The sequence below is a fragment of the Habropoda laboriosa genome, unplaced genomic scaffold, assembly GCF_001263275.1.
Source record: "Habropoda laboriosa isolate 0110345459 unplaced genomic scaffold, ASM126327v1 scaffold84, whole genome shotgun sequence".
NCBI lineage: Eukaryota > Metazoa > Arthropoda > Insecta > Hymenoptera > Apidae > Habropoda > Habropoda laboriosa.
Window position 1 is genome coordinate 1,757,950 of NW_017100202.1, and position 10,779 is coordinate 1,768,728.

General features: G+C 41.4%; 1 protein-coding gene across 1 annotated transcript in view; it reads left to right on the plus strand.

Annotated features, from left to right (window-relative positions):
• Positions 1–10,779, plus strand: part of LOC108570435 — a 97,721-nt gene that overhangs the window by 106 nt on the left and 86,836 nt on the right. The gene's annotated exons all lie outside the window — the stretch shown is intronic.

The window sequence follows — 10,779 nt, forward strand, 5'->3', positions numbered from 1 at the left end:
GCTAATTGAACTACACGTTCGAAACGACGATGTAATTCGGTCGACCGGATTAAAAAGAAAACAGAGAGTACGTAGTTACACGGAGAAGACGGTCGATATAAATCAAAGTACATATTTTCGAGAGAGGGAGAGAGAAAAAAAAGGTGGAAAAAATTCAGCGTCGTGAAAAAGCTTCAATTTTGCACACGAGCGGTTCCACGACATTACGAAAGATGCAGAGTCTCGACATTTTCTGCTGCTCGGTCGGTGAAACGGTTCTCCGCCAGGATTAAATCCCTGGAGACGACACGAAGTTAATTAGAACCACGTGTCTCTCCGCCAATAAGAGTTACAACGTTCCCTCCGTGTCGTTCTTCGTGTTCTGCCCGGCGAACCTCCTTACGGCGGAGTCGTAACCAAAAATTAGGTTAGATCGGGATCGTGAAATTCAATTCTTAATGTCGTTAGTCAGCAGCGTTTCCAATCTTTCGTTGCTCTGTGCAATCAGCACCGACGAACGAGCTTCTGCTATCGGTGTTTATCTAGGTGTTAGTGCGGCTTTCCAATTTCAATTTTCACTCGATACCCTGGATTTTCGAAAGTCGCGTTTCGTTCCTGCGATAACGCGGCTTCTTAACGAATTGTCGAGGGAATTATCTTTCGAGACTTTTAGAGAGTACAGGGTAAAAGGGCTGTTCTAACTCCTTGTCTTATGAATTTTTACGTGGAATTTATACTTAACCATTCTTCGTCTTGTACGTGGAAACTGAAATTACAATTATAATCAAATTTTACTGAAAATTTTGATGCAGGTTTTTGTTACATTTCAATTCTTAATACCAGCGTGACCCTTAATTCTACGTTCTTCATGCCTCGGTAAAAGCATTACAATAACCGAATATCAATTCTCAGAGCAAAAAGAAATTTGCAATTTCAAAATCACGGCCCTGAAAACAAACGAAGCCTCCCCGAAAACGACAAAGCAAAAAGCCAAAAAAGAAAAAAAAAACATCGGTAATACTTATTGCAAGTGGCATCAAAGCACCTCGTAGCATATTTTTTGCTTCCCAAAATACCTGGCAGCGTGGTAGGAAAGCCAGGGGGAAAAGGGGCAAAAAGGAGATAGCGCGTTCCTATCGCGCACGCCATAAATATCCCCGTCCCTCTAAATCCGCCCCGAAACGAACGTCCCGAAACGGACTCGTGAAAATCGCTCGGACTCTATACTCTAGCCGATCACAACGCGTCATCGTGAACTTCAACCCTTCTTTCAGCTATTCGACCACAAGCTCTCTGTGTGTAAATGAATTTACAACCTCGGTACGATCACGATTCCCTCGAACAAAAGTTTCACCGTGAAATTTTCGTCGTTGCGTCGATTGTCCGTGATAAGGCTGTCCATGGTGTGAGCGTGTGTACGTATACATGCGTGTGTAGAAGAGAAAAGGAAGAAAGAGATAGACGCGCGCATATGGGACGTGCACGGACGAGATTCTCTATCCGCTCGATAAACTCGACGCATCGAAATCGAGGGGGTTGGCGTGAGTGTGCGAGGGGAATGAGGAGGCTTTGGAATTCACTCGGCGGAACTCAAAAGCCCGACGAATACCCGGTGATATTGGGAGCAGATTGGAAGCCAAGAATCCACCGCGAGATTGAAAAGTTCACTCCCGATTCCCGTGGCAGCTTTTACCGCGGACAAGACGGCCCGGATAGTAAAAAGGCCAAATTAAGTGCGCCCACGTAAGCGGAAAAACCAGCCCTGTCACTCTCAAAGCGAGCCTCGATTTTCTCCTACCATTTTCTGTCCCTCCCACAATCTCGCCCTGTGCTTCTTCGGCCGCCTTTTGTACCTCTTCCTTTTTTTTCAAACTCTCGAAATACCTCAAACGCGGCCTTAGGCTTCCTCCGTGGATTATTTTTTTTTTTTTCAGGGTCGTTTCACGTTGCGAGAGAAAAGGGTTGAAGGTTTTGAACCTGAATTTTTCACTCGTTTAAAATATGCGAATATGTGGAATACCGAGTTTGTTAGAGAAGTTTATTATTGTTGCCTTTGTGTTAGCAGTTTTGTAGATTTTTAAGGGAAGATGTTCCTCCTCGGTTGACTTTCACATTTTTTCAAATGGAGCGTCTCGTATGGAGATTAAATGGAAGAATAATATTACCCTTGAGCCTTGAAATAATATTACTTAACTTACTTTCGTTTCACAGTAGACGGGAAACTAGTTGAAGCGAAATTAACTTTATGCTACTTTCGAGTAAAGACGAAATTCTCCTCCGCTTTAGTATTCCCTGTATCAAATTCCGCTGTCACGGTTAAAATATCATGCTCTTTGAAAGTAGCAACACAACGGGGGAAGCAATTCTTGACGCCTTCTTAAAAAGTTCTCCACTTCAAACGCACAGACAATGCGAAGCTTGCAAACATACTTTCCTCCTCCTGAGAAACTGCCGATCGAAGCGCGAGCGACAAACGTCTCAAAGAAAATTCCTCCTCCTTTGATAAGGAGGGATTTTTTTCATCGTCAGTCGGACAGAGAGGAGATATCGGTTCCATTGGGAAAAACCGTGTCAATTTTCAGTTGTTCCTTTTTCTTTTACAATAATCGTTCGTTATGAGATAAAAGGAACAGCGGTGAAAATTACATTTAAACGTTCCACTTTCTCAATAATTCCAAAGACGTGAAAGCGCCTAAATATTTACGGACAGTGGTGCATCTTCTTCCCATGAAATCTTCAGAAGATCGTTGAAAATCCATCAAACGGGCAATTAGAGTGAATCGAACTCGCGGTCTCCATTTAAACGTATTTAGCCTCGTCGTCTGAGGAGAATGGCCTTTTAATTGATATTCCATAGGTGGGAGCCGAATGTAGCGTTTCCAACGGATCGAAATAGGTCGTGTTTAATTGAAATCGCGGTGTTTTCGTTGAAAGAGCGCGCAAAAATGATCCGTCAGAGGATAGGACTATTTATTTACAGAGCGTCGCGGCGCAACTGCATAATCCTTCCATTGAAATGAAAATCCGCGCTGAAGCACCTGGTGTCTTTTGTGTTCCAACCAGACGTTGAATAATCGTATTACTTCTAGTGCTTAATACCGCGTTGCCCTGTCTACTAAACGAGCGATAATAAATACCGGTTACGCTGCAAATTTACCGCACAGAAGAAAAAACAAGGGAGTTTCATTACATCTGGAATTGAAAGTATCGTTGATTGTGTAATCGTAGGATCTTTCACGATAATTTTTTAATATTCGTACTTTAAATATACATATGCATGACGATTCTTGAAAGCTTCGAATCGTTATTTGAAAAAATTAGCAATCTTCTCGTACGCGTCGTGCGTAATTTATACATCGAGGCACTTTATATTTGTGAAACGCGGTATATATGTGTGAATGTAGGGTGAATAAAATTAGCGGTAGAGTTCTTTGATATGTTCACGTTTTATTCCTTCTTTCACACGAGTATTTTCATGATTTTCCGCGGACAAATTAACGTGGAGACGGTTTTCGAAATTTCATCGCGGATAATCGAAATGATGGTCACGGCCATTAAGGTAATTTGCCATAAGCCCCATGAAATTTTATTACCCGCTGACAGAAATAATAAAATGCCCCCGTACGATCAATAAAATGTTTTAATAGACGCCATTAAAATGCGCGTTTCATTTAAGTTCCTTCTACGTGGCAATGTTCCGAAGTATGGATATTGTTATTGAAGGAATTAACGGTGAAATAATCCTAACGTTGAAAAATTAGCGAATGTTAAAAACACAATGTAGAAAATAATTGGACGTGGTAAATTGTCTTTTAACAGCTTTTTCTACGCAAGTTTACGCGACAGAAATGAACGATACGAGTCATTAGGATAGCATTTCAGCAGATTTTTAGAACTGAAGAATCTCGTAAAGAAATCGTGGAACTGGTTTCCTTTGGAATTGTCTCGTTTCCAGTTCTGTCTGGTTCACGCATATTCGAGAAATGAAATTCCCCAAAAGAGATTCAGGCCGCCTTTTTAGGCTATAAACGTCGCTTTAAACGAGTTCCATCGAGACCTGGCGCCACCGTGAACGCTTCTCTGACCGCGGACTCTTTCAGGTCGAGCAGGAAATTCCTCCTAGCGTTAATTCGAATTTTAGTGGGGCAAAAAGAAAATCTCGAATAGTTATTTAAGTTAAAAATATTGTTTGTCGATGTCGTCGAAAAATTCAGGCGTTGTGTCGTTGAAATAAATTTTTACGACCGCGTGAAATAAATTGTCTCGCGATTGTGATATTCGTGACGATGGATCTGCGAATTCTTCGAATCTTGTGTGGGCGATGCAAATTAGAAAAAGATGACTGCAGATCGTTTACTTGTGAAATTTATGCTGTTCGGTGTATAGAATTTAACACGGAGATTCTTGAAACATTTACGACCAAAACAATATGTCAGAAGCTTCAGCATCTCGATCCTTATTAACGTGCAAAACCTGATTCAAAGGTGCAGATCAGCTGGAGACCTCTTGTTACACGTAAGTTAGAAGATATAAAGAAGATTTAAGGACCCTTAAAGCCACAGGATTCGACGTAAATGTCTTCGTAAGATTCAACTTTGAAATAGTTTAAAAATTATGGGATAACCAGTGGTGTCGTCCACTGCCATAATTCACGGTGGCTCTCCTCCCCATTGGCCCTAAAATGTCTCGTAAGCGCTCCATATACTCGCACTTTCGTTCATAAGAATTAGGACACTTACTGCATGCGAAGCAGATCTTAAAAAATGATCGAGACACACAGGACACTTGCTCAGTGTAAAGCAAACCTAAACAGTCTTCGCAAAATGATTAAGACGAAAAATAAATTGTTCAGCCTGAAATCTCGTAATGCAACATTTTTGCTAATATGTGGTAGCAAATCTGGCGAATTCTGTACGAGCATAATGGGCGTTCTAGCACTTACGAATTGGAGTCGTAAAATTAGAAACAAGGTAGATGCCTGGAGAATCTTCGGGGTTAATCTGAGGGATTAACCTAGTTGCTTCAGGGGTCCAAAGATTCTTGTTACCTAATATATAGAAGATTTTCGACACGTGGGATACAATATACGGCGCTCCCACACCCGTGTAATCCGACGTAGATAACTCCGACTGTATCTAGATCCCTCAAAAGCCGATAACCGCCTGGAAATTCTCGAATTCCCGAAACCTCAAGATCGTGCCGGACCTAGAGATATCCTGGGCCATCAGAATCGTCAAGATCCCCGGAATCTTACAGGCCTCCTGACATTCGCCGAATTCTTCACATCACATAGAATCCTCCGAATCCTCGAGACTGTCGGAACTCAGGCACGCTCGCAACATCTCAGAGATGTAGGACTCTTGGAAATTTTCTAGGCCTTCGAGACTTTTGGAATATTTGTATTGTCTTGGGACTGTTAGATATTCGTTTCATAGCTTGTACACGGATAATGCAATCTTTAGCACGGAATATTCGATTTACTGTCGATATTTCTGTCATGTGTGCGATTTTATCTGTGAAGTGAATACGAAAATTAGCTGATTCCAGACATGTTTAGCAACCCTTTGTTCTGACTGCTTTCGACCGATTTTGTTGACTTTAGACGCGAAGGGTTGAAACCTGGAATTCTTCAATCTCCAAATTGGTTCATCTTATTAAATTTGCCACTGTACTCCTCGAAACAAACTTTCCAAATTCTTTTGCTTAGAAACACCATGTTCGATTGTTCTTATCCGGTCGCGCAGCCCACCGGCCAGTAATGAGCCATAAACTAATAAACAGTCGTTTCCAGCCGTCTTCCTAGCCCCTAACAAATTCCTTCCCTACCATAAAGCAGTTCACGTCGCATCCTGGTCATGTTTCCTATTCCTTTCCCCTTTCCGGGTTTTTCCCATATTATTTAAACTTTTGCCCACCACCTTCACCCTCACGTTCTCCTTCCACTAGTTTCCTAATATCCAATCACACCTCCGCATTTTTCGAGACCTTCTTTTCCACCACCTTCAACGTCCAACCAATCAGAACATACACCGACCCAATATATACCCACGCACCACCACAAAATAACAGTTCAAAATACACCCCTCATGAGGACAAGTAAAACCAAAAGACACATCGAAAGTATCATTCCTGAAAAACACTGTACGATACGCGGTGTCGAAACATCGGAGTGAAGAGTTACGATCTTCATTAACGCGCCGTATTTAGTAAAATAGATCGCGTTGCATCGCGAACTCGTGCAAAAACACACCAACTGAAAAAAAAAAAAATAAATTTGTGATCTGACAAATATTCATGCGTGATCCAATTCATAAAATCACAACTCCAGTCGCATAAATCACTCGAACTCTTCGTTGCAATTGTACAGTGATCGATGTAATCGTGGAATTAAGGTAGAGGGGGAGAAAAGGTAGGATCACAAATCAAACGGTGTTCGAAAAAGTCGCGGGAGAACGAAGGCCACGGAGTAATTATGTTGCAAAATTGGCCAACGCGTATACACGCGATCCCGTGACTGGTTCAGATAAGATTCCAGGCCAGATTGGATCCGTTCTGCCGCTTATGGCGGGTCGACTCCACGCGCCGGATCCGAATCTATTTCGAGATATGATTTACGTTACGCCACCACGAACACCAGCCGCTTGTCCTCCCCTGCAACCCGCTATGTTCTCGTTCGAACGCAAAAAAAAAAAGAAGGGCCGGTGCGCCATTGTCTGTCCGACGCATCGCGCCGCATTGTATGCAAATAACGGGCGACGCCGCGATATCTCGGGATTTTCCTCGAGCTCTGTTATCCTCCGACGGCCCTGTTCCACTTCTTCCTCGTTGATCGTGCAATTAGCGTCATGCCAAGGCACGGAGATAATATTTGGTGATAGATTGAACGCGAAGTTTGTTCTTGCGGCGAATGGAATTACTTCGTTCGATTTTTCTTTCGCTGTTTGAGGTATGTGAACGCATTTTTTCAACGTATTTTGCTTGTAAACAGATATTTTACATAGAGAGAAATTATGTATGAGAAGCTTCAAATTGAAGCGCTGCATTCGTAGTGTAAGTGAAAAGTAAAATTTTGCGGGAGAAGCGAGAAACGAGATCTGTCGTAGCTAATTATCGTGCAATTATTATTCAGAAAGATGGTGTATATTTGATTTCCAGAGGTGACGGGAACCTTATCACACTTCGGCACAGATGTTTGTTCTAACGTCATGTTACTTGTACACCTATCCCCCGATTTACACGGTACTTTATTTACACGATTTCACTTTTACACGGTTTCAATATGAGGAGGTCTGTATAGATTTGATCAAAAACCAAACACAATTGCTAATTACGGATTTCATTACCAAGGCTCGCCGATCTGAAATTGTTTTTAATTCATCTAACATCGAACTTGAATCGCATCAAGTACTATCGAGTGATGAAAGTGACATCGTACCAACCAGGAATAAAAGATTAATAGTGTACGAAAGTGATAACAGTAATTAAATTTTTGGTTAATTTTTTTAATTTATACTTCTTGTTTCTTCATTTTATGAACAGACCGTTATTTTCATGTTTTATTTTACGTTGAAATAAATGACTGAATTATGCACATTTTAGTTTGTTTTCGATTTACACGGTTTTCTAAGGAACCTATCTTCAGTGTGAATCGGGGAATAGGTGTAATGAATTTAATTAAATAACCTGACTGAATTATGCGCATTTTCTTTTTTCCCCGATTTACACGGTTTTTCATACAAAAAGCCATGATTTCGATTTACACGGTATTCTGAGGAACCGATCATCCGTGTAAATCGGGGGACAGGTGTATTTTATTTTCAAATCGGGCACGAACTTTTGCAATCATCCAATATGTAGAAACGAGTATTTTAAGCATCTATTGGTAGAGAATATTTTTGAAAAGAACAATAATTCGAGAACTTTCTTTTTCTTCTCGTGGAGTGCTATAATCGCGATTATAGTATACAAACGGTACTTCCGACACTGTGATATTCTTATCGCAGTCTCTATTAATTTGACATTAACAAAATTGCAGTACCAAGACTTTCAATTCCACAAAGACACTTTCTCTTTTTCAACAACGTCCAAGAAGCATCATTTCATTCCCAACGATCAATCGAATTACATTCCTCCTTACCTCAGCCGCAATAAACTCCGCGACCAATCAAAATGCCCGACAATCAAGCCGAACGTTGCCTAAGCAATTCTCTCCCGATTACGAGTCGCTATCGTAACCACCAAGGAGAACGTTTAATCCATGGTGAATTTTCAATCCTCGATTTCCATTCACGCGGATTCAGAGGTTTATGGAGAGAGGGGTCGCGATAGGATCGCGGGATTTCGAGACGAGACGAATGGAACGGGAAGAGGTGAAACCGAGAAAGAGCAAGTGAACGAAAGGAAAGGGAGAATGGAAAAGCGAGATATGGGAGGGCGGACAGAGGCTAATTTTTATTTGAACAAAAAGCTTAATCGACGTGTGCAGGATGGCCCGATAAAGTCGCAATCACGCCGCCCCGTTCGCTCCACGGCTTGGTAATCATTGCAATTGCGATTCGTTTGTTAAACGAATTTGGGAAGAGAATACGGGGACCAATTGTTCGCCGCTGCTCACGTTAAATACGCCGGCTAATTACCAATTAAGCGCTGTACACAAAGCTCCGTGGCGGGTGGCAGATGTTGCTGTTTCCCAGGATCGATTCATTTACTCTATATGCGCATAAATTACGGAAAAACGCCTGTGGCCGCGGAATCGTTTCATCCGATCCTTTTTTCCCCCTGCCCTCCGTCGTCGCGTTTTAGCGGTTCTAACCGCGTTTTTCGAACGTATTCCACACACCGATCGGGGGAAACGCTCGACCGATAATGCTACTCTTTGCTACTTATTTCCTAATTTATTCAAATCTTTCCTTTTTCCGTGTTTGACGGTTCGTTATGCAAATTGCCGCTCTCGAGCGGCGGTTACACGGAATTTCGATGAGTTTAACGGCAAGAAATGTTTACTGTAGTTCTGCGAGATTGTATTTACCTGTTTGGTATAGCAGAGAGGAATTTTACGGCCATTATTGCACGGTAATAGGAACGCTTATTGTTAGCGAGGATATGAATTCTAACGAAAGTGACTGAGAAAATAGAGAATAATTTTTTGATACATTTGATTTGTGAGATACGTTGCGATGTAAAAATTGTTCAAACTAGTGTCTCTCATCTGTCGCTGAATTTAACTTCAACTTCTCGTTGCATAGTTTGTCGTACCTATCGTCGTCAATAATTTTTCTACCATCCCTCGTTCGTTCGGAAAAGTGTGTGACAAAAATGAGGACAATTTTATTCGAGATGGAGACGCTTCTAAAAGTTCCACGTCACCTTTACTTTTCTGAATAGAACAGCATCGTTTGTTTCACTCTTCTAGTCCGTTACGAGACGAGTTCGTTGACCTGTTCGTTGAAAATAATTCAGTGTCGCTTCGCGATAATTGCAAAATCCCGAGTCAATTACAAAAAGCGTTTCACACCTTTCGGGCAAGTGTGACGAAGGTCTCGCGTTACTCCGCGAGGCAGAGTGTAACGAAAACGAAGCCCGCGGAGTGAAATTGATTTCACTGGAGGTTCGTTGAACCGGAACGGCTGATGACTTCGACGCGAAGCTCGTAATTTATTATCGTCCGCCTCGAAGACAGAGAATGGACATTGTTCGCTCCGTATCGCGGTGTATTCGGGTAAAGGCCGACAGTTTAAATGAAACTTTCCGCGAACTTCCGCTCGTCGATTTGCGATGCGAGCAATAAACGAAAGGAGGTCAAGCCAGGGGGGGAGGGAGGTCGGTGGGATGGGTTAAAGGGAAAAGGAATCATTGTACAGAGGAAAGTTTAACCTACGAAATATCTGGGAATAAGAATGAAAAGCATCGGCCTGGCGGAAATTTAGATAATTGCTTGGAGAATTGAAGAAAAGTTTGGATCCTATGGAAGAGGGTCGTAGCGATTCTCGCTACCCTTTGCCGCATCGTTCCTTTCCGCTCGACGATTCTGTTCGATTCCGTTCGATATCGTGCTGATAATGGACCAATGACAATGTGTATTTCGAATGAAATACTGTTTCCAAAAATATTCGGACAGTGTAAAAGCTTGTACTTCTAGCGATGTGTTTAGGTTAATTATGAAAGTGTTGGGTTGATGATTTTTCGTTGTCAAATCTGATTTATTGTACTTGAGGATTTCGTATTGTTTGATGCTTTCTCGTATCTGACTCAATGCAAATTTTTCGAAATTATGTCCAATAATTAACTTACACAAATATTCAGTATTTCTGTTAATTATAGGAGTGGGTTGATGATTTCTCATTAGGAAATCTGATTTATTGTATTTCAGGATTTCGTATTGTGGTATATGACGTTGTGACGCAAATTTTTCGAAATTACGTCCAATTACTGGTGTCGCACAAATATTTTCAGACACTCGGCAAAATTAAATATTTTGAATATTCATGGTATAAATTTTATATTATTCATGTTCATAATATTTTAAATATTATGAATATTTTTTTTACTTTTGTTAACGTCCGTTCCCACGGGAAGATGTGTATTTAATATAATATTTTTCGTTGAAAGCGGAAGTTTGCTTAATTTCTACAATTTGGATAATTTATTGGAACAATCCTTTTCGTAGCAGCGTGATTTTTCTGCACACGTAGCGTAAACCGCAAGTGCAGCACAATTTCCTCAATTCGACACGGTTTAGCTCGTAAGAAAAATGACGCGTCAAGGGGTAAAAACAGTAAGGGGAATTTATCATGGTTGTCG